Source organism: Lonchura striata, chromosome 37 (assembly GCF_050655825.1).
Source record: "Lonchura striata isolate lonStrDom1 chromosome 37, ASM5065582v1, whole genome shotgun sequence".
Taxonomy (NCBI): Eukaryota; Metazoa; Chordata; class Aves; order Passeriformes; family Estrildidae; genus Lonchura; species Lonchura striata.
The window spans coordinates 802,319-827,484 of NC_140739.1; positions in this window are offsets into that span (position 1 = coordinate 802,319).

Sequence of the window (25,166 nt, forward strand, 5' to 3'; positions counted from 1 at the left end):
CCATTGTCTTTTCCATTTTTGAATCACCGAGCAGAGTCTGGGCAAGCTGATGTTGCAGAGCAAATCCTGCAAATGGACTGGTCATCCTGAGCCTGGAGAATGCAGTTAAACCCAGCCAAAAGTAATTTCTGGAAAGTCAAGCCTGGTGTACATTCTCTTGACTTTGGCTATGCCAACTTCACCTGAGTCTTATGAAAAAGCAAACAAAAGACTCAAACCAAAACAGACAAAACCTAGAAACAAACAAACCCATGCAAACCAATCAAACAAAGAGACTAAAAAAACCCCAAATAAAACCAAAGGGAATGAAGAGTTAGTATTAGTTTTGAGTTCATCACAGCAGGTAAATGGCTGCTTTCCACAGGATCACCATAAAAAGCCACAGATAACAGCTGCTCCAAAATACACCCAACAGGAGAACCATCAAAGTGATACATAGCAACTCTGGGGGCAGCTCCCCATGAAGGTGAGGGATGAGCACAGAGTGGTACAGCTCCAGCCTTCCCCACCCTGCAGGCTGCTCTTTGCTCCTGATGTAAGAGCCTTGCAGGACTGTGGCCCCTCTCGGTGCATTATAAATCATTCCCACAGCTCTCACTTGAGCCACTGGCATGTCCAGAGCGAGATGCAGGCACAATCCTACTGCCCGCTGAGCCTCTCTGGGAGATCCTGAGCATCTTCCTGCCCAGAGCCACAAAAGAGCTCAGGCTCTGCCTGAACTGGGTTTTCAGGGGAGGTTTCCATATCCCTGCAAGATGTGCTCATCCTTCATCAGGCTGTGCCCAGCCTGGATCAGGGCAGGTTGGATGCCACATGGGATCCATCCTTTGCCCTGCCATGTGATCCTCCATGCAGTGGGGATAAAAAGCCCAGCACTGGGGAACCCCATGTGCTGCAGCAGTGATATTTTTGGGAGAAACACGGAGCTGTGCATGGCCAGCTTGAAGTCTGCACTGCTGTGAGCACCAGGCCTGCCATGCTGAGCCCAGGGCCACAACCAGTGCTCACCCGGGCTGGGACATTGAGTCCCAACATGGGATCCCTTGGGACAGGGCACGCTGGGATTCGCCCCTGCAGCTCTCCAGTGTGTCCAGAGAGACAGCAAGGAGACAGTGACCTCTGTCAGCAGGACCCTCTGAGTGGGACAACCACTGCTGGGGTGGCTGTGCCAGCTCCCCCATGAACCTCCAGCCCTGGGAACAGGGAGGAAGTGGAAAACACAACTTGGCCAATACTGCCTGTGCCGGAAGCAAATGGAAAGAGAACTGGGGTGTGAAAACCCAAGGTTGTTTATTTACATAAGAACAGCAATGAAAACACAGAACACATTTACTTTTGTAAAAATATTTGTAATAACAACAATTTATAGAAGGTATATACCTAAGAACATATCTAACAACAATATTTGAAATGTATTTACAGAAGACAAAACGAAGCCCTAAAACCTATATGCCAAAAAGAAGAACAAACTCTAAAAACTATGTACAAAAAGGTGCCATTTCAGTCCAGGATCTCCATCAGTCCGGGAAGAAAAGCAGGTGCCATGGTCACTCCAGTCAGGCACAGAGGGCTCGACCATGTGTCCCCAGGCTGGCACACTGGGACTCTGCTGCCAGAGCTGAGGCTGGCTGGGTCTGGGGGCTGGGCCCCAGGCACTGCCATGGGGCTTGTGTGGCCCAAAGCAAGAACAGGACAGGCTGGGCATGGCCAGCAGAACCCAAGGCACTGGGTACCACGTTCCTGAGCAGGGACCAGCCAGCCCAATCCCGCCCCAGCCTGGCTGCAGGGAACCCACTGTGCCTGTGGGGACCACATGCCTGTCCTGCTGCTGGCATCGCTCTTCATCCCAGGACCATGGCCTCCTCTTCATCTTCCTCATCAATGTCCATCTCCTCGGTGTACTCTTCCATTTCCACGTCCATCTCCTCATCCTCATCAACCTCCATCTCTTCCTCTCCAGTCTGTTCTCCATCCACCTCCATCTCCTCCTCCGTATCCATTATGGTGTCCACCTCCATCTCTTCCTCTCCTCTCTTTTCTCCCTCCACTTCCATCTTCTCCTCTCTATCAGTCTGTCTGTCCACCTCCATCTTGTCTTCTCTACCTGCAACAGCCTGTAGAGGTAGCAAAACCTCAGAGTGGGATCCCTGTCCCACCCCATCCCCCCAGAACTCCAGCCCACACCCGGGCAGCTGGGGGGATCCACCTCCATGGAATGGCACCGTACCTTCCTCAGGACAAATGTGAGCATCCTGCAGGGATGGATGACACAATCCAGGCCTTAGGCAGCTTTTGAGACTGATGAGATGAGGTCTCGGGGGCAGGAACAAGAAGGGTGACAGGAGCAGCAGGAGCAGCGTGCAGCGTGTGCTGAGCGCAGGGCCAACGGCTGTGTTGTGCTGCTTGCTGGCTGCTGGCAGTTCCAGATGGGACATGGATTGTGACATGACCACTGAGCTAGAGAGCCTTTGGTTCCATGCTTAGCAACGTTCCCCCAGACCATGGTGCTCAGAGCCCTGTTCCCAAGGATGGAGCATCCACAGCCTGGGCCAGTGCCTCAGCACCCTCAGTGGAAGAGAGCAGCTTCCTCAGATCCAACTTCAATCAGCCTCCTGCAGCTGAAAGCCGTCCCCCCCTTGTCCTGTTGCCACAGGCCCTGTGGAACACCCTGTCCCAATCTTTCTTGTGGCACCCTTGCAGTCCTGCAGAGCTGCAGTGAGGCCTCCCCAGGGTCTCCTCTTTCCAGGCTGAGCATCCCCAGCCCCACGTGGAAAGCAGGCAGTGTGATCTGGGGGAGTCCAGGCTGGAGTCAAATGGCATCAGGAACTGAGAGACGGAAGCTTTAGGCCCAGGATTGCCTCTCAATGTACAAAATTAATAAGAGTGGAGGGCAAGATGGTGGGACACTGCTTCTGCTCTAATTGGTGAATATAGTCTCTGTTTTTTTCTTTTTTTCTCTCATGCCGTTGCACTTTTGGCTGCTTGAAAGGAAGCTTGGCACAATATCCATTGTCTTTTCCATTTTTGAATCACCGAGCAGAGTCTGGTCAAGCTGATGTTGCAGAGCAAATCCTGCAAATGGACTGGTCATCCTGAGCCTGGAGAATGCAGTTAAACCCAGCCAAAAGTAATTTCTGGAAAGTCAAGCCTGGTGTACATTCTCTTGACTTTGGCTATGCCAACTTCACCTGAGTCTTATGAAAAAGCAAACAAAAGACTCAAACCAAAACAGACAAAACCTAGAAACAAACAAACCCATGCAAACCAATCAAACAAAGAGACTAAAAAAACCCCAAATAAAACCAAAGGGAATGAAGAGTTAGTATTAGTTTTGAGTTCATCACAGCAGGTAAATGGCTGCTTTCCACAGGATCACCATAAAAAGCCACAGATAACAGCTGCTCCAAAATACACCCAACAGGAGAACCATCAAAGTGATACATAGCAACTCTGGGGGCAGCTCCCCATGAAGGTGAGGGATGAGCACAGAGTGGTAGAGCTCCAGCCTTCCCCACCCTGCAGGCTGCTCTTTGCTCCTGATGTAAGAGCCTTGCAGGACTGTGGCCCCTCTCGGTGCATTATAAATCATTCCCACAGCTGTCACTTGAGCCACTGGCATGTCCAGAGCGAGATGCAGGCACAATCCTACTGCCCGCTGAGCCTCTCTGGGAGATCCTGAGCATCTTCCTGCCCAGAGCCACAAAAGAGCTCAGGCTCTGCCTGAACTGGGTTTTCAGGGGAGGTGTCCATATCCCTGCAAGATGTGCTCATCCTTCATCAGGCTGTGCCCAGCCTGGATCAGGGCAGGTTGGATGCCACATGGGATCCCATCCTTTGCCCTGCCATGTGATCCTCCATGCAGTGGGGATAAAAAGCCCAGCACTGGGGAACCCCATGTGCTGCAGCAGTGATATTTTTGGGAGAAACACGGAGCTGTGCATGGCCAGCTTGAAGTCTGCACTGCTGTGAGCACCAGGCCTGCCATGCTGAGCCCAGGGCCACAACCAGTGCTCACCCGGGCTGGGACATTGAGTCCCAACATGGGATCCCATGGGACAGGGCACGCTGGGATTCGCCCCTGCAGCTCCCCAGTGTGTCCAGAGAGACAGCAAGGAGACAGTGACCTCTGTCAGCGGAACCCTCTGAGTGGGACAACCACTGCTGGGGTGGCTGTGCCAGCTCCCCCATGAACCTCCAGCCCTGGGAACCGGGAGCAAGTGGAAAACACAACTTGGCCAATACTGCCTGTGCCGGAAGCAAATGGAAAGAGAACTGGGGTGTGAAAACCCAAGGTTGTTTATTTACATAAGAACAGCAATGAAAACACAGAACACATTTACTTTTGTAAAAATATTTGTAATAACAACAATTTATAGAAGGTATATACCTAAGAACATATCTAACAACAATATTTGAAATGTATTTACAGAAGACAAAACGAAGCCCTAAAACCTATATGCCAAAAAGAAGAACAAACTCTAAAAACTATGTACAAAAAGGTGCCATTTCAGTCCAGGATCTCCATCAGTCCGGGAAGAAAAGCAGGTGCCATGGTCACTCCAGTCAGGCACAGAGGGCTCTTCCGTGTGTCCCCAGGCTGGCACACTGGGACTCTGCTGCCAGAGCTGAGGCTGGCTGGGTCTGGGGGCTGGGCCCCAGGCACTGCCATGGGGCTTGTGTGGCCCGCAGCAAGAACAGGACAGGCTGGGCATGGCCAGCAGAACCCAAGGCACTGGGTACCACGTTCCTGAGCAGGGACCAGCCAGCCCAATCCCGCCCCAGCCTGGCTGCAGGGAACCCACTGTGCCTGTGGGGACCACATGCCTGTCCTGCTGCTGGCATTGCTCTTCATCCCAGGACCATGGCCTCCTCTTCATCTTCCTCATCAATGTCCATCTCCTGGGTGTACTCTTCCATTTCCACGTCCATCTCCTCATCCTCATCAACCTCCATCTCTTCCTCTCCAGTCTGTTCTCCATCCACCTCCATCTCCTCCTCCGTATCCATTATGGTGCCCACCTCCATCTCTTCCTCTCCTCTCTTTTCTCCCTCCACTTCCATCTTCTCCTCTCTATCAGTCTGTCTGTCCACCTCCATCTTGTCTTCTCTACCTGCAACAGCCTGTAGAGGTAGCAAAACCTCAGAGTGGGGTCCCTGTCCCACCCCATCCCCCCAGAACTCCAGCCCACACCCGGGCAGCTGGGGGGATCCACCTCCATGGAATGGCACCGTACCTTCCTCAGGACAAATGTGAGCATCCTGCAGGGATGGATGACACAATCCAGGCCTTAGGCAGCTTTTGAGACTGATGAGATGAGGTCTCGGGGGCAGGAACAAGAAGGGTGACAGGAGCAGCAGGAGCAGCGTGCAGCGTGTGCTGAGCGCAGGGCCAACGGCTGTGTTGTGCTGCTTGCTGGCTGCTGGCAGTTCCAGATGGGACATGGATTGTGACATGACCACTGAGCTAGAGAGCCTTTGGTTCCATGCTTAGCAACGTTCCCCCAGACCATGGTGCTCAGAGCCCTGTTCCCAAGGATGGAGCATCCACAGCCTGGGCCAGTGCCTCAGCACCCTCAGTGGAAGAGAGCAGCTTCCTGAGATCCAACTTCAATCAGCCTCCTGCAGCTGAAAGCCGTCCCCCCCTTGTCCTGTTGCCACAGGCCCTGTGGAACACCCTGTCCCAATCTTTCTTGTGGCACCCTTGCAGTCCTGCAGAGCTGCAGTGAGGCCTCCCCAGGGTCTCCTCTTTCCAGGCTGAGCATCCCCAGCCCCACGTGGAAAGCAGGCAGTGTGATCTGGGGGAGTCCAGGCTGGAGTCAAATGGCATCAGGAACTGAGAGACGGAAGCTTTAGGCCCAGGATTGCCTCTCAATGTACAAAATTAATAAGAGTGGAGGGCAAGATGGTGGGACACTGCTTCTGCTCTAATTGGTGAATATAGTCTCTGTTTTTTTCTTTTTTTCTCTCATGCCGTTGCACTTTTGGCTGTTTGAAAGGAAGCTTGGCACAATATCCATTGTCTTTTCCATTTTTGAATCACGGAGCAGAGTCTGGGCAAGCTGATGTTGCAGAGCAAATCCTGCAAATGGACTGGTCATCCTGAGCCTGGAGAATGCAGTTAAACCCAGCCAAAAGTAATTTCTGGAAAGTCAAGCCTGGTGTACATTCTCTTGACTTTGGCTATGCCAACTTCACCTGAGTCTTATGAAAAAGCAAACAAAAGACTCAAACCAAAACAGACAAAACCTAGAAACAAACGAACCCATGCAAACCAATCAAACAAAGAGACTAAAAAAACCCCAAATAAAACCAAAGGGAATGAAGAGTTAGTATTAGTTTTGAGTTCATCACAGCAGGTAAATGGCTGCTTTCCACAGGATCACCATAAAAAGCCACAGATAACAGCTGCTCCAAAATACACCCAACAGGAGAACCATCAAAGTGATACATAGCAACTCTGGGGGCAGCTCCCCATGAAGGTGAGGGATGAGCACAGAGTGGTACAGCTCCAGCCTTCCCCACCCTGCAGGCTGCTCTTTGCTCCTGATGTAAGAGCCTTGCAGGACTGTGGCCCCTCTCGGTGCATTATAAATCATTCCCACAGCTGTCACTTGAGCCACTGGCATGTCCAGAGCGAGATCCAGGCACAATCCTACTGCCCGCTGAGCCTCTCTGGGAGATCCTGAGCATCTTCCTGCCCAGAGCCACAAAAGAGCTCAGGCTCTGCCTGAACTGGGTTTTCAGGGGAGGTTTCCATATCCCTGCAAGATGTGCTCATCCTTCATCAGGCTGTGCCCAGCCTGGATCAGGGCAGGTTGGATGCCACATGGGATCCATCCTTTGCCCTGCCATGTGATCCTCCATGCAGTGGGGATAAAAAGACCAGCACTGGGGAACCCCATGTGCTGCAGCAGTGATATTTTTGGGAGAAACACGGAGCTGTGCATGGCCAGCTTGAAGTCTGCACTGCTGTGAGCACCAGGCCTGCCATGCTGAGCCCAGGGCCACAACCAGTGCTCACCCGGGCTGGGACATTGAGTCCCAACATGGGATCCCTTGGGACAGGGCACGCTGGGATTCGCCCCTGCAGCTCTCCAGTGTGTCCAGAGAGACAGCAAGGAGACAGTGACCTCTGTCAGCAGGACCCTCTGAGTGGGACAACCACTGCTGGGGTGGCTGTGCCAGCTCCCCCATGAACCTCCAGCCCTGGGAACAGGGAGGAAGTGGAAAACACAACTTGGCCAATACTGCCTGTGCCGGAAGCAAATGGAAAGAGAACTGGGGTGTGAAAACCCAAGGTTGTTTATTTACATAAGAACAGCAATGAAAACACAGAACACATTTACTTTTGTAAGAATATTTGTAATAACAACAATTTATAGAAGGTATATACCTAAGAACATATCTAACAACAATATTTGAAATGTATTTACAGAAGACAAAACGAAGCCCTAAAACCTATATGCCAAAAAGAAGAACAAACTCTAAAAACTATGTACAAAAAGGTGCCATTTCAGTCCAGGATCTCCATCAGTCCGGGAAGAAAAGCAGGTGCCATGGTCACTCCAGTCAGGCACAGAGGGCTCGACCGTGTGTCCCCAGGCTGGCACACTGGGACTCTGCTGCCAGAGCTGAGGCTGGCTGGGTCTGGGGGCTGGGCCCCAGGCACTGCCATGGGGCTTGTGTGGCCCAAAGCAAGAACAGGACAGGCTGGGCATGGCCAGCAGAACCCAAGGCACTGGGTACCACGTTCCTGAGCAGGGACCACCCAGCCCAATCCCGCCCCAGCCTGGCTGCAGGGAACCCACTGTGCCTGTGGGGACCACATGCCTGTCGTGCTGCTGGCATCGCTCTTCATCCCAGGACCATGGCCTCCTCTTCATCTTCCTCATCAATGTCCATCTCCTGGGTGTACTCTTCCATTTCCACGTCCATCTCCTCATCCTCATCAACCTCCATCTCTTCCTCTCCAGTCTGTTCTCCATCCACCTCCATCTCCTCCTCCGTATCCATTATGGTGCCCACCTCCATCTCTTCCTCTCCTCTCTTTTCTCCCTCCACTTCCATCTTCTCCTCTCTATCAGTCTGTCTGTCCACCTCCATCTTGTCTTCTCTACCTGCAACAGCCTGTAGAGGTAGCAAAACCTCAGAGTGGGGTCCCTGTCCCACCCCATCCCCCCAGAACTCCAGCCCACACCCGGGCAGCTGGGGGGATCCACCTCCATGGAATGGCACCGTACCTTCCTCAGGACAAATGTGAGCATCCTGCAGGGATGGATGACACAATCCAGGCCTTAGGCAGCTTTTGAGACTGATGAGATGAGGTCTCGGCGGCAGGAACAAGAAGGGTGACAGGAGCAGCAGGAGCAGCGTGCAGCGTGTGCTGAGCCCAGGGCCAACGGCTGTGTTGTGCTGCTTGCTGGCTGCTGGCAGTTCCAGATGGGACATGGATTGTGACATGACCACTGAGCTAGAGAGCCTTTGGTTCCATGCTTAGCAACGTTCCCCCAGACCATGGTGCTCAGAGCCCTGTTCCCAAGGATGGAGCATCCACAGCCTGGGCCAGTGCCTCAGCACCCTCAGTGGAAGAGAGCAGCTTCCTCAGATCCAACTTCAATCAGCCTCCTGCAGCTGAAAGCCGTCCCCCCCTTGTCCTGTTGCCACAGGCCCTGTGGAACACCCTGTCCCAATCTTTCTTGTGGCACCCTTGCAGTCCTGCAGAGCTGCAGTGAGGCCTCCCCAGGGTCTCCTCTTTCCAGGCTGAGCATCCCCAGCCCCACGTGGAAAGCAGGCAGTGTGATCTGGGGGAGTCCAGGCTGGAGTCAAATGGCATCAGGAACTGAGAGACGGAAGCTTTAGGCCCAGGATTGCCTCTCAATGTACAAAATTAATAAGAGTGGAGGGCAAGATGGTGGGACACTGCTTCTGCTCTAATTGGTGAATATAGTCTCTGTTTTTTTCTTTTTTTCTCTCATGCCGTTGCACTTTTGGCTGCTTGAAAGGAAGCTTGGCACAATATCCATTGTCTTCTCCATTTGTGAATCACCGAGCAGAGTCTGGGCAAGCTGATGTTGCAGAGCAAATCCTGCAAATGGACTGGTCATCCTGAGCCTGGAGAATGCAGTTAAACCCAGCCAAAAGTAATTTCTGGAAAGTCAAGCCTGGTGTACATTCTCTTGACTTTGGCTATGCCAACTTCACCTGAGTCTTATGAAAAAGCAAACAAAAGACTCAAACCAAAACAGACAAAACCTAGAAACAAACGAACCCATGCAAACCAATCAAACAAAGAGACTAAAAAAACCCCAAATAAAACCAAAGGGAATGAAGAGTTAGTATTAGTTTTGAGTTCATCACAGCAGGTAAATGGCTGCTTTCCACAGGATCACCATAAAAAGCCACAGATAACAGCTGCTCCAAAATACACCCAACAGGAGAACCATCAAAGTGATACATAGCAACTCTGGGGGCAGCTCCCCATGAAGGTGAGGGATGAGCACACAGTGCTACAGCTCCAGCCTTCCCCACCCTGCAGGCTGCTCTTTGCTCCTGATGTAAGAGCCTTGCAGGACTGTGGCCCCTCTCGGTGCATTATAAATCATTCCCACAGCTCTCACTTGAGCCACTGGCATGTCCAGAGCGAGATGCAGGCACAATCCTACTGCCCGCTGAGCCTCTCTGGGAGATCCTGAGCATCTTCCTGCCCAGAGCCACAAAAGAGCTCAGGCTCTGACTGAACTGGGTTTTCAGGGGAGGTTTCCATATCCCTGCAAGATGTGCTCATCCTTCATCAGGCTGTGCCCAGCCTGGATCAGGGCAGGTTGGATGCCACATGGGATCCCATCCTTTGCCCTGCCATGTGATCCTCCATGCAGTGGGGATAAAAAGCCCAGCACTGGGGAACCCCATGTGCTGCAGCAGTGATATTTTTGGGAGAAACACGGAGCTGTGCATGGCCAGCTTGAAGTCTGCACTGCTGTGAGCACCAGGCCTGCCATGCTGAGCCCAGGGCCACAACCAGTGCTCACCCGGGCTGGGACATTGAGTCCCAACATGGGATCCCATGGGACAGGGCACGCTGGGATTCGCCCCTGCAGCTCCCCAGTGTGTCCAGAGAGACAGCAAGGAGACAGTGACCTCTGTCAGCGGAACCCTCTGAGTGGGACAACCACTGCTGGGGTGGCTGTGCCAGCTCCCCCATGAACCTCCAGCCCTGGGATCCGGGAGCAAGTGGAAAACACAACTTGGCCAATACTGCCTGTGCCGGAAGCAAATGGAAAGAGAACTGGGGTGTGAAAACCCAAGGTTGTTTATTTACATAAGAACAGCAATGAAAACACAGAACACATTTACTTTTGTAAAAATATTTGTAATAACAACAATTTATAGAAGGTATATACCTAAGAACATATCTAACAACAATATTTGAAATGTATTTACAGAAGACAAAACGAAGCCCTAAAACCTATATGCCAAAAACAAGAACAAACTCTAAAAACTATGTACAAAAGGGTGCCATTTCAGTCCAGGATCTCCATCAGTCCGGGAAGAAAAGCAGGTGCCATGGTCACTCCAGTCAGGCACAGAGGGCTCTTCCGTGTGTCCCCAGGCTGGCACACTGGGACTCTGCTGCCAGAGCTGAGGCTGGCTGGGTCTGGGGGCTGGGCCCCAGGCACTGCCATGGGGCTTGTGTGGCCCAAAGCAAGAACAGGACAGGCTGGGCATGGCCAGCAGAACCCAAGGCACTGGGTACCACGTTCCTGAGCAGGGACCACCCAGCCCAATCCCGCCCCAGCCTGGCTGCAGGGAACCCACTGTGCTTGTGGGGACCACATGCCTGTCCTGCTGCTGGCATCGCTCTTCATCCCAGGACCATGGCCTCCTCTTCATCTTCCTCATCAATGTCCATCTCCTGGGTGTACTCTTCCATTTCCACGTCCATCTCCTCATCCTCATCAACCTCCATCTCTTCCTCTCCAGTCTGTTCTCCATCCACCTCCATCTCCTCCTCCGTATCCATTATGGTGTCCACCTCCATCTCTTCCTCTCCTCTCTTTTCTCCCTCCACTTCCATCTTCTCCTCTCTATCAGTCTGTCTGTCCACCTCCATCTTGTCTTCTCTACCTGCAACAGCCTGTAGAGGTAGCAAAACCTCAGAGTGGGGTCCCTGTCCCACCCCATCCCCCCAGAACTCCAGCCCACACCCGGGCAGCTGGGGGGATCCACCTCCATGGAATGGCACTGTACCTTCCTCAGGACAAATGTGAGCATCCTGCAGGGATGGATGACACAATCCAGGCCTTAGGCAGCTTTTGAGACTGATGAGATGAGGTCTCGGGGGCAGGAACAAGAAGGGTGACAGGAGCAGCAGGAGCAGCGTGCAGCGTGTGCTGAGCGCAGGGCCAACGGCTGTGTTGTGCTGCTTGCTGGCTGCTGGCAGTTCCAGATGGGACATGGATTGTGACATGACCACTGAGCTAGAGAGCCTTTGGTTCCATGCTTAGCAACGTTCCCCCAGACCATGGTGCTCAGAGCCCTGTTCCCAAGGATGGAGCATCCACAGCCTGGGCCAGTGCCTCAGCACCCTCAGTGGAAGAGAGCAGCTTCCTCAGATCCAACTTCAATCAGCCTCCTGCAGCTGAAAGCCGTCCCCCCCTTGTCCTGTTGCCACAGGCCCTGTGGAACACCCTGTCCCAATCTTTCTTGTGGCACCCTTGCAGTCCTGCAGAGCTGCAGTGAGGCCTCCCCAGGGTCTCCTCTTTCCAGGCTGAGCATCCCCAGCCCCACGTGGAAAGCAGGCAGTGTGATCTGGGGGACTCCAGGCTGGAGTCAAATGGCATCAGGAACTGAGAGACGGAAGCTTTAGGCCCAGGATTGCCTCTCAATGTACAAAATTAATAAGAGTGGAGGGCAAGATGGTGGGACACTGCTTCTGCTCTAATTGGTGAATATAGTCTCTGTTTTTTTCTTTTTTTCTCTCATGCCGTTGCACTTTTGGCTGTTTGAAAGGAAGCTTGGCACAATATCCATTGTCTTTTCCATTTGTGAATCACGGAGCAGAGTCTGGGCAAGCTGATGTTGCAGAGCAAATCCTGCAAATGGACTGGTCATCCTGAGCCTGGAGAATGCAGTTAAACCCAGCCAAAAGTAATTTCTGGAAAGTCAAGCCTGGTGTACATTCTCTTGACTTTGGCTATGCCAACTTCACCTGAGTCTTATGAAAAAGCAAACAAAAGACTCAAACCAAAACAGACAAAACCTAGAAACAAACGAACCCATGCAAACCAATCAAACAAAGAGACTAAAAAAACCCCAAATAAAACCAAAGGGAATGAAGAGTTAGTATTAGTTTTGAGTTCATCACAGCAGGTAAATGGCTGCTTTCCACAGGATCACCATAAAAAGCCACAGATAACAGCTGCTCCAAAATACACCCAACAGGAGAACCATCAAAGTGATACATAGCAAGTCTGGGGGCAGCTCCCCATGAAGGTGAGGGATGAGCACACAGTGCTACAGCTCCAGCCTTCCCCACCCTGCAGGCTGCTCTTTGCTCCTGATGTAAGAGCCTTGCAGGACTGTGGCCCCTCTCGGTGCATTATAAATCATTCCCACAGCTCTCACTTGAGCCACTGGCATGTCCAGAGCGAGATGCAGGCACAATCCTACTGCCCGCTGAGCCTCTCTGGGAGATCCTGAGCATCTTCCTGCCCAGAGCCACAAAAGAGCTCAGGCTCTGCCTGAACTGGGTTTTCAGGGGAGGTTTCCATATCCCTGCAAGATGTGCTCATCCTTCATCAGGCTGTGCCCAGCCTGGATCAGGGCAGGTTGGATGCCACATGGGATCCATCCTTTGCCCTGCCATGTGATCCTCCATGCAGTGGGGATAAAAAGCCCAGCACTGGGGAACCCCATGTGCTGCAGCAGTGATATTTTTGGGAGAAACACGGAGCTGTGCATGGCCAGCTTGAAGTCTGCACTGCTGTGAGCACCAGGCCTGCCATGCTGAGCCCAGGGCCACAACCAGTGCTCACCCGGGCTGGGACATTGAGTCCCAACATGGGATCCCATGGGACAGGGCACGCTGGGATTCGCCCCTGCAGCTCCCCAGTGTGTCCAGAGAGACAGCAAGGAGACAGTGACCTCTGTCAGCAGGACCCTCTGAGTGGGACAACCACTGCTGGGGTGGCTGTGCCAGCTCCCCCATGAACCTCCAGCCCTGGGAACAGGGAGGAAGTGGAAAACACAACTTGGCCAATACTGCCTGTGCCGGAAGCAAATGGAAAGAGAACTGGGGTGTGAAAACCCAAGGTTGTTTATTTACATAAGAACAGCAATGAAAACACAGAACACATTTACTTTTGTAAGAATATTTGTAATAACAACAATTTATAGAAGGTATATACCTAAGAACATATCTAACAACAATATTTGAAATGCATTTACAGAAGACAAAACGAAGCCCTAAAACCTATATGCCAAAAACAAGAACAAACTCTAAAAACTATGTACAAAAGGGTGCCATTTCAGTCCAGGATCTCCATCAGTCCGGGAAGAAAAGCAGGTGCCATGGTCACTCCAGTCAGGCACAGAGGGCTCTACCGTGTGTCCCCAGGCTGGCACACTGGGACTCTGCTGCCAGAGCTGAGGCTGGCTGGGTCTGGGGGCTGTGCCCCAGGCACTGCCATGGGGCTTGTGTGGCCCAAAGCAAGAACAGGACAGGCTGGGCATGGCCAGCAGAACCCAAGGCACTGGGTACCACGTTCCTGAGCAGGGACCAGCCAGCCCAATCCCGCCCCAGCCTGGCTGCAGGGAACCCACTGTGCCTGTGGGGACCACATGCCTGTCGTGCTGCTGGCATCGCTCTTCATCCCAGGACCATGGCCTCCTCTTCATCTTCCTCATCAATGTCCATCTCCTCGGTGTACTCTTCCATTTCCACGTCCATCTCCTCATCCTCATCAACCTCCATCTCTTCCTCTCCAGTCTGTTCTCCATCCACCTCCATCTCCTCCTCCGTATCCATTATGGTGTCCACCTCTATCTCTTCCTCTCCTCTCTTTTCTCCCTCCACTTCCATCTTCTCCTCTCTATCAGTCTGTCTGTCCACCTCCATCTTGTCTTCTCTACCTGCAACAGCCTGCAGAGGTAGCAAAACCTCAGAGTGGGGTCCCTGTCCCACCCCATCCCCCCAGAACTCCAGCCCACACCCGGGCAGCTGGGGGGATCCACCTCCATGGAATGGCACCGTACCTTCCTCAGGACAAATGTGAGCATCCTGCAGGGATGGATGACACAATCCAGGCCTTAGGCAGCTTTTGAGACTGATGAGATGAGGTCTCGGGGGCAGGAACAAGAAGGGTGACAGGAGCAGCAGGAGCAGCGTGCAGCGTGTGCTGAGCCCAGGGCCAACGGCTGTGTTGTGCTGCTTGCTGGCTGCTGGCAGTTCCAGATGGGACATGGATTGTGACATGACCACTGAGCTAGAGAGCCTTTGGTTCCATGCTTAGCAACGTTCCCCCAGACCATGGTGCTCAGAGCCCTGTTCCCAAGGATGGAGCATCCACAGCCTGGGCCAGTGCCTCAGCACCCTCAGTGGAAGAGAGCAGCTTCCTCAGATCCAACTTCAATCAGCCTCCTGCAGCTGAAAGCCGTCCCCCCCTTGTCCTGTTGCCATAGGCCCTGTGGAACACCCTGTCCCAATCTTTCTTGTGGCACCCTTGCAGTCCTGCAGAGCTGCAGTGAGGCCTCCCCAGGGTCTCCTCTTTCCAGGCTGAGCATCCCCAGCCCCACGTGGAAAGCAGGCAGTGTGATCTGGGGGAGTCCAGGCTGGAGTCAAATGGCATCAGGAACTGAGAGACGGAAGCTTTAGGCCCAGGTTTGCCTCTCAATGTACAAAATTAATAAGAGTGGAGGGCAAGATGGTGGGACACTGCTTCTGCTCTAATTGGTGAATATAGTCTCTGTTTTTTTCTTTTTTTCTCTCATGCCGTTGCACTTTTGGCTGTTTGAAAGGAAGCTTGGCACAATATCCATTGTCTTTTCCATTTGTGAATCACCGAGCAGAGTCTGGGCAAGCTGATGTTGCAGAGCAAATCCTGCAAATGTACTGGTCATCCTGAGCCTGGAGAATGCAGTTAAACCCAGCCAAAAGTAATTTCTGGAAAGTCAAGCCTGGTGTACATTCTCTTGACTTTGGCTATGCCAACTTCACCTGAGTCTTATGAAAAAGCAAACAAAAGACTCAAACCAAAACAGACAAAACCTAGAAACAAACGAACCCATGCAAACCAACCAAAGAGACTAAAAAAACCCCAAATAAAACCAAAGGGAATGAAGAGTTAGTATTAGTTTTGAGTTCATCACAGCAGGTAAATGGCTGCTTTCCACAGGATCACCATAAAAAGCCACAGATAACAGCTGCTCCAAAATACACCCAACAGGAGAACCATCAAAGTGATACATAGCAAGTCTGGGGGCAGCTCCCCATTAAGGTGAGGGATGAGCACAGAATGGTACAGCTCCAGCCTTCCCCACCCTGCAGGCTGCTCTTTGCTCCTGATGTAAGAGCCTTGCAGGACTGTGGCCCCTCTCGGTGCATTATAAATCATTCCCACAGCTCTCACTTGAGCCACTGGCATGTCCAGAGCGAGATGCAGGCACAATCCTACTGCCCGCTGAGCCTCTCTGGGAGATCCTGAGCATCTTCCTGCCCAGAGCCACAAAAGAGCTCAGGCTCTGCCTGAACTGGGTTTTCAGGGGAGGTTTCCATATCCCTGCAAGATGTGCTCATCCTTCATCAGGCTGTGCCCAGCCTGGATCAGGGCAGGTTGGATGCCACATGGGATCCCATCCTTTGCCCTGCCATGTGATCCTCCATGCAGTGGGGATAAAAAGCCCAGCACTGGGGAACCCCATGTGCTGCAGCAGTGATATTTTTGGGAGAAACACGGAGCTGTGCATGGCCAGCTTGAAGTCTGCAATGCTGTGAGCACCAGGCCTGCCATGCTGAGCCCAGGGCCACAACCAGTGCTCACCCGGGCTGGGACATTGAGTCCCAACATGGGATCCCATGGGACAGGGCACGCTGGGATTCGCCCCTGCAGCTCCCCAGTGTGTCCAGAGAGACAGCAAGGAGACAGTGACCTCTGTCAGCGGAACCCTCTGAGTGGGACAACCACTGCTGGGGTAGCTGTGCCAGCTCCCCCATGAACCTCCAGCCCTGGGAACCGGGAGCAAGTGGAAAACACAACTTGGCCAATACTGCCTGTGCCGGAAGCAAATGGAAAGAGAACTGGGGTGTGAAAACCCAAGGTTGTTTATTTACATAAGAACAGCAATGAAAACACAGAACACATTTACTTTTGTAAAAATATTTGTAATAACAACAATTTATAGAAGGTATATACCTAAGAACATATCTAACAACAATATTTGAAATGTATTTACAGAAGACAAAACGAAGCCCTAAAACCTATATGCCAAAAACAAGAACAAACTCTAAAAACTATGTACAAAAGGGTGCCATTTCAGTCCAGGATCTCCATCAGTCCGGGAAGAAAAGCAGGTGCCATGGTCACTCCAGTCAGGCACAGAGGGCTCTACCGTGTGTCCCCAGGCTGGCACACTGGGACTCTGCTGCCAGAGCTGAGGCTGGCTGGGTCTGGGGGCTGTGCCCCAGGCACTGCCATGGGGCTTGTGTGGCCCAAAGCAAGAACAGGACAGGCTGGGCATGGCCACCAGAACCCAAGGCACTGGGTACCACGTGCCTGAGCAGGGACCAGCCAGCCCAATCCCGCCCCAGCCTGGCTGCAGGGAACCCACTGTGCCTGTGGGGACCACATGCCTGTCGTGCTGCTGGCATCGCTCTTCATCCCAGGACCATGGCCTCCTCTTCATCTTCCTCATCAATGTCTATCTCCTCGGTGTACTCTTCCATTTCCACGTCCATCTCCTCATCCTCATCAACCTCCATCTCTTCCTCTCCAGTCTGTTCTCCATCCACCTCCATCTCCTCCTCCGTATCCATTATGGTGTCCACCTCTATCTCTTCCTCTCCTCTCTTTTCTCCCTCCACTTCCATCTTCTCCTCTCTATCAGTCTGTCTGTCCACCTCCATCTTGTCTTCTCTACCTGCAACAGCCTGCAGAGGTAGCAAAACCTCAGAGTGGGGTCCCTGTCCCACCCCATCCCCCCAGAACTCCAGCCCACACCCGGACAGCTGGGGGGATCCACCTCCATGGAATGGCACCGTACCTTCCTAAGGCAAATGTGAGCATCCTGCAGGGATGGATGACACAATCCAGGCCTTAGGCAGCTTTTGAGACTGATGAGATGAGGTCTCGGGGGCAGGAACAAGAAGTGTGACAGGAGCAGCAGGAGCAGCGTGCAGCGTGTGCTGAGCGCAGGGCCAACGGCTGTGTTGTGCTGCTTGCTGGCTGCTGGCAGTTCCAGATGGGACATGGATTGTGACATGACCACTGAGCTAGAGAGCCTTTGGTTCCATGCTTAGCAACGTTCCCCCAGACCATGGTGCTCAGAGCCCTGTTCCCAAGGATGGAGCATCCACAGCCTGGGCCAGTGCCTCAGCACCCTCAGTGGAAGAGAGCAGCTTCCTGAGATCCAACTTCAATCAGCCTCCTGCAGCTGAAAGCCGTCCCCCCCTTGTCCTGTTGCCATAGGCCCTGTGGAACACCCTGTCCCAATCTTTCTTGTGGCACGCTTGCAGTCCTGCAGAGCTGCAGTGAGGCCTCCCCAGGGTCTCCTCTTTCCAGGCTGAGCATCCCCAGCCCCACGTGGAAAGCAGGCAGTGTGATCTGGGGGAGTCCAGGCTGGAGTCAAATGGCATCAGGAACTGAGAGACGGAAGCTTTAGGCCCAGGTTTGCCTCTCAATGTACAAAATTAATAAGAGTGGAGGGCAAGATGGTGGGACACTGCTTCTGCTCTAATTGGTGAATATAGTCTCTGTTTTTTTCTTTTTTTCTCTCATGCCGTTGCACTTTTGGCTGTTTGAAAGGAAGCTTGGCACAATATCCATTGTCTTTTCCATTTGTGAATCACCGAGCAGAGTCTGGGCAAGCTGATGTTGCAGAGCAAATCCTGCAAATGGACTGGTCATCCTGAGCCTGGAGAATGCAGTTAAACCCAGCCAAAAGTAATTTCTGGAAAGTCAAGCCTGGTGTACATTCTCTTGACTTTGGCTATGCCAACTTCACCTGAGTCTTATGAAAAAGCAAACAAAAGACTCAAACCAAAACAGACAAAACCTAGAAACAAACGAACCCATGCAAACCAATCAAACAAAGAGACTAAAAAAACCCCAAATAAAACCAAAGGGAATGAAGAGTTAGTATTAGTTTTGAGTTCATCACAGCAGGTAAATGGCTGCTTTCCACAGGATCACCATAAAAAGCCACAGATAACAGCTGCTCCAAAATACACCCAACAGGAGAACCATCAAAGTGATACATAGCAACTCTGGGGGCAGCTCCCCATGAAGGTGAGGGATGAGCACACAGTGCTACAGCTCCAGCCTTCCCCACCCTGCAGGCTGCTCTTTGCTCCTGATGTAAGAGCCTTGCAGGACTGTGGCCCCTCTCGGTGCATTATAAATCATTCCCACAGCTCTCACTTGAGCCACTGGCATGTCCAGAGCGAGATGCAGGCACAATCCTACTGCCCGCTGAGCCTCTCTGGGAGATCCTGAGCATCTTCCTGCCCAGAGCCACAAAAGAGCTCAGGCTCTGCCTGAACTGGGTTTTCAGGGGAGGTTTCCATATCCCTGCAAGATGTGCTCATCCTTCATCAGGCTGTGCCCAGCCTGGATCAGGGCAGGTTGGATGCCACATGGGACCCATCCTTTGCCCTGCCATGTGATCCTCCATGCAGTGGGGATAAAAAGCCCAGCACTGGGGAACTCCAGGTGCTGCAGCAGTGATATTTTTGGGAGAAACACGGAGCTGTGCATGGCCAGCTTGAAGTCTGCACTGCTGTGAGCACCAGGCCTGCCATGCTGAGCCCAGGGCCACAACCAGTGCTCACCCGGGCTGGGACATTGAGTCCCAACATGGGATCCCATGGGACAGGGCACGCTGGGATTCGCCCCTGCAGCTCCCCAGTGTGTCCAGAGAGACAGCAAGGAGACAGTGACCTCTGTCAGCAGAACCCTCTGAGTGGGACAACCACTGCTGGGGTGGCTGTGCCAGCTCCCCCATGAACCTCCAGCCGTGGGAACCGGGAGCAAGTGGAAAACACAACTTGGCTAATACTGCCTGTGCCGGAAGGAAATGGAAAGAGAACTGGGGTGTGAAAACCCAAGGTTGTTTATTTACATAAGAACAGCAATGAAAACACAGAACACATTTACTTTTGTAAGAATATTTGTAATAACAACAATTTATAGAAGGTATATACCTAAGAACATATCTAACAACAATATTTGAAATGTATTTACAGAAGACAAAACGAAGCCCTAAAACCTATATGCCAAAAACAAGAACAAACTCTAAAAACTATGTACAAAAGGGTGCCATTTCAGTCCAGGATCTCCATCAGTCCGGGAAGAAAAGCAGGTGCCATGGTCACTCCAGTCAGGCACAGAGGGCTCTACCGTGTGTCCCCAGGCTGGCACACTGGGACTCTGCTGCCAGAGCTGAGGCTGGCTGGGTCTGGGGGCTGGGCCCCAGGCACTGCCATGGGGCTTGTGTGGCCCAAAGCAAGAACAGGACAGGCTGGGCATGGCCAGCAGAACCCAAGGCACTGGGTACCACGTGCCTGAGCAGGGACCAGCCAGCCCAATCCCGCCCCAGCCTGGCTGCAGGGAACCCACTGTGCCTGTGGGGACCACATGCCTGTCGTGCTGCTGGCATTGCTCTTCATCCCAGGACCATGGCCTCCTCTTCATCTTCCTCATCAATGTCCATCTCCTGGGTGTACTCTTCCATTTCCACGTCCATCTCCTCATCCTCATCAACCTCCATCTCTTCCTCTCCAGTCTGTTCTCCATCCACCTCCATCTCCTCCTCTGTATCCATTATGGTGTCCACCTCCATCTCTTCCTCTCCTCTCTTTTCTCCCTCCACTTCCATCTTCTCCTCTCTATCAGTCTGTCTGTCCACCTCCATCTTGTCTTCTCTACCTGCAACAGCCTGCAGAGGTAGCAAAACCTCAGAGTGGGGTCCCTGTCCCACCCCATCCCCCCAGAACTCCAGCCCACACCCGGGCAGCTGGGGGGATCCACCTCCATGGAATGGCACCGTACCTTCCTAAGGCAAATGTGAGCATCCTGCAGGGATGGATGACACAATCCAGGCCTTAGGCAGCTTTTGAGACTGATGAGATGAGGTCTCGGGGGCAGGAACAAGAAGGGTGACAGGAGCAGCAGGAGCAGCGTGCAGCGTGTGCTGAGTGCAGGGCCAACGGCTGTGTTGTGCTGCTTGCTGGCTGCTGGCAGTTCCAGATGGGACATGGATTGTGACATGACCACTGAGCTAGAGAGCCTTTGGTTCCATGCTTAGCAACGTTCCCCCAGACCATGGTGCTCAGAGCCCTGTTCCCAAGGATGGAGCATCCACAGCCTGGGCCAGTGCCTCAGCACCCTCAGTGGAAGAGAGCAGCTTCCTGAGATCCAACTTCAATCAGCCTCCTGCAGCTGAAAGCCGTCCCCCCCTTGTCCTGTTGCCATAGGCCCTGTGGAACACCCTGTCCCAATCTTTCTTGTGGCACGCTTGCAGTCCTGCAGAGCTGCAGTGAGGCCTCCCCAGGGTCTCCTCTTTCCAGGCTGAGCATCCCCAGCCCCACGTGGAAAGCAGGCAGTGTGATCTGGGGGAGTCCAGGCTGGAGTCAAATGGCATCAGGAACTGAGAGACGGAAGCTTTAGGCCCAGGTTTGCCTCTCAATGTACAAAATTAATAAGAGTGGAGGGCAAGATGGTGGGACACTGCTTCTGCTCTAATTGGTGAATATAGTCTCTGTTTTTTTCTTTTTTTCTCTCATGCCGTTGCACTTTTGGCTGTTTGAAAGGAAGCTTGGCACAATATCCATTGTCTTTTCCATTTGTGAATCACCGAGCAGAGTCTGGGCAAGCTGATGTTGCAGAGCAAATCCTGCAAATGAACTGGTCATCCTGAGCCTGGAGAATGCAGTTAAACCCAGCCAAAAGTAATTTCTGGAAAGTCAAGCCTGGTGTACATTCTCTTGACTTTGGCTATGCCAACTTCACCTGAGTCTTATGAAAAAGCAAACAAAAGACTCAAACCAAAACAGACAAAACCTAGAAACAAACGAACCCATGCAAACCAATCAAACAAAGAGACTAAAAAAACCCCAAATAAAACCAAAGGGAATGAAGAGTTAGTATTAGTTTTGAGTTCATCACAGCAGGTAAATGGCTGCTTTCCACAGGATCACCATAAAAAGCCACAGATAACAGCTGCTCCAAAATACACCCAACAGGAGAACCATCAAAGTGATACATAGCAACTCTGGGGGCAGCTCCCCATGAAGGTGAGGGATGAGCACACAGTGCTACAGCTCCAGCCTTCCCCACCCTGCAGGCTGCTCTTTGCTACTGATGTAAGAGCCTTGCAGGACTGTGGCCCCTCTCGGTGCATTATAAATCATTCCCACAGCTCTCACTTGAGCCACTGGCATGTCCAGAGCGAGATGCAGGCACAATCCTACTGCCCGCTGAGCCTCTCTGGGAGATCCTGAGCATCTTCCTGCCCAGAGCCACAAAAGAGCTCAGGCTCGGCCTGAACTGGGTTTTCAGGGGAGGTTTCCATATCCCTGCAAGATGTGCTCATCCTTCATCAGGCTGTGCCCAGCCTGGATCAGGGCAGGTTGGATGCCACATGGGATCCCATCCTTTGCCCTGCCATGTGATCCTCCATGCAGTGGGGATAAAAAGCCCAGCACTGGGGAACCCCAGGTGCTGCAGCAGTGATAGTTTTGGGAGAAACACGGAGCTGTGCATGGCCAGCTTGAAGTCTGCACTGCTGTGAGCACCAGGCCTGCCATGCTGAGCCCAGGGCCACAACCAGTGCTCACCCGGGCTGGGACATTGAGTCCCAACATGGGATCCCATGGGACAGGGCACGCTGGGATTCGCCCCTGCAGCTCCCCAGTGTGTCCAGAGAGACAGCAAGGAGACAGTGACCTCTGTCAGCGGAACCCTCTGAGTGGGGCGACCACTGCTGGGGTGGCTGTGCCAGCTCCCCCATGAACCTCCAGCCCTGGAAACCGGGAGCAAGTGGAAAACACAACTTGGCCAATACTGCCTGTGCCGGAAGCAAATGGAAAGAGAACTGGGGTGTGAAAACCCAAGGTTGTTTATTTACATAAGAACAGCAATGAAAACACAGAACACATTTACTTTTGTAAGAATATTTGTAATAACAACAATTTATAGAAGGTATATACCTAAGAACATATCTAACAACAATATTTGAAATGTATTTACAGAAGACAAAACGAAGCCCTAAAACCTATATGCCAAAAACAAGAACAAACTCTAAAAACTATGTACAAAAAGGTGCCATTTCAGTCCAGGATCTCCATAAGTCCGGGAAGAAAAGCAGGTGCCATGGTCACTCCAGTCAGGCACAGAGGGCTCTTCCGTGTGTCCCCAGGCTGGCACACTGGGACTCTGCTGCCAGAGCTGAGGCTGGCTGGGTCTGGGGGCTGTGCCCCAGGCACTGCCATGGGGCTTGTGTGGCCCAAAGCAAGCACAGGACAGGCTGGGCATGGCCAGCAGAACCCAAGGCACTGGGTACCACGTGCCTGAGCAGGGACCAGCCAGCCCAATCCCGCCCCAGCCTGGCTGCAGGGAACCCACTGTGCCTGTGGGGACCACATGCCTGTCCTGCTGCTGGCATCGCTCTTCATCCCAGGACCATGGCCTCCTCTTCATCTTCCTCATCAATGTCCATCTCCTGGGTGTACTCTTCCATTTCCACGTCCATCTCCTCATCCTCATCAACCTCCATCTCTTCCTCTCCAGTCTGTTCTCCATCCACCTCCATCTCCTCCTCCGTATCCATTATGGTGTCCACCTCCATCTCTTCCTCTCCTCTCTTTTCTCCCTCCACTTCCATCTTCTCCTCTCTATCAGTCTGTCTGTCCACCTCCATCTTGTCTTCTCTACCTGCAACAGCCTGCAGAGGTAGCAAAACCTCAGAGTGGGGTCCCTGTCCCACCCCATCCCCCCAGAACTCCAGCCCACACCTGGGCAGCTGGGGGGATCCACCTCCATGGAATGGCACCGTACCTTCCTAAGGCAAATGTGAGCATCCTGCAGGGATGGATGACACAATCCAGGCCTTAGGCAGCTTTTGAGACTGATGAGATGAGGTCTCGGGGGCAGGAACAAGAAGGGTGACAGGAGCAGCAGGAGCAGCGTGCAGCGTGTGCTGAGCGCAGGGCCAACGGCTGTGTTGTGCTGCTTGCTGGCTGCTGGCAGTTCCAGATGGGACATGGATTGTGACATGACCACTGAGCTAGAGAGCCTTTGGTTCCATGCTTAGCAACGTTCCCCCAGACCATGGTGCTCAGAGCCCTGTTCCCAAGGATGGAGCATCCACAGCCTGGGCCAGTGCCTCAGCACCCTCAGTGGAAGAGAGCAGCTTCCTGAGATCCAACTTCAATCAGCCTCCTGCAGCTGAAAGCCGTCCCCCCCTTGTCCTGTTGCCATAGGCCCTGTGGAACACCCTGTCCCAATCTTTCTTGTGGCACGCTTGCAGTCCTGCAGAGCTGCAGTGAGGCCTCCCCAGGGTCTCCTCTTTCCAGGCTGAGCATCCCCAGCCCCACGTGGAAAGCAGGCAGTGTGATCTGGGGGAGTCCAGGCTGGAGTCAAATGGCATCAGGAACTGAGAGACGGAAGCTTTAGGCCCAGGTTTTCCTCTCAATGTACAAAATTAATAAGAGTGGAGGGCAAGATGGTGGGACACTGCTTCTGCTCTAATTGGTGAATATAGTCTCTGTTTTTTTCTTTTTTTCTCTCATGCCGTTGCACTTTTGGCTGTTTGAAAGGAAGCTTGGCACAATATCCATTGTCTTCTCCATTTGTGAATCACCGAGCAGAGTCTGGGCAAGCTGATGTTGCAGAGCAAATCCTGCAAATGGACTGGTCATCCTGAGCCTGGAGAATGCAGTTAAACCCAGCCAAAAGTAATTTCTGGAAAGTCAAGCCTGGTGTACATTCTCTTGACTTTGGCTATGCCAACTTCACCTGAGTCTTATGAAAAAGCAAACAAAAGACTCAAACCAAAACAGACAAAACCTAGAAACAAACGAACCCATGCAAACCAATCAAACAAAGAGACTAAAAAAACCCCAAATAAAACCAAAGGGAATGAAGAGTTAGTATTAGTTTTGAGTTCATCACAGCAGGTAAATGGCTGCTTTCCACAGGATCACCATAAAAAGCCACAGATAACAGCTGCTCCAAAATACACCCAACAGGAGAACCATCAAAGTGATACATAGCAACTCTGGGGGCAGCTCCCCATGAAGGTGAGGGATGAGCACACAGTGCTACAGCTCCAGCCTTCCCCACCCTGCAGGCTGCTCTTTGCTCCTGATGTAAGAGCCTTGCAGGACTGTGGCCCCTCTCGGTGCATTATAAATCATTCCCACAGCTGTCACTTGAGCCACTGGCATGTCCAGAGCGAGATCCAGGCACAATCCTACTGCCTGCTGAGCCTCTCTGGGAGATCCTGAGCATCTTCCTGCCCAGAGCCACAAAAGAGCTCAGGCTCGGCCTGAACTGGGTTTTCAGGGGAGGTTTCCATATCCCTGCGAGATGTGCTCATCCTTCATCAGGCTGTGCCCAGCCTGGATCAGGGCAGGTTGGAGGCCACATGGGATCCCATCCTTTGCCCTGCCATGTGATCCTCCATGCAGTGGGGATAAAAAGCCCAGCACTGAGGAACCCCAGGTACTGCAGCAGTGGTAGTTTTGGGAGAAACACGGAGCTGTGCATGGCCAGCTTGAAGTCTGCACTGCTGTGAGCACCAGGCCTGCCATGCTGAGCCCAGGGCCACAACCAGTGCTCATCCGGGCTGGGACATTGAGTCCCAACATGGGATCCCATGGGACAGGGCACGCTGGGATTCGCCCCTGCAGCTCCCCAGTGTGTCCAGAGAGACAGCAAGGAGACAGTGACCTC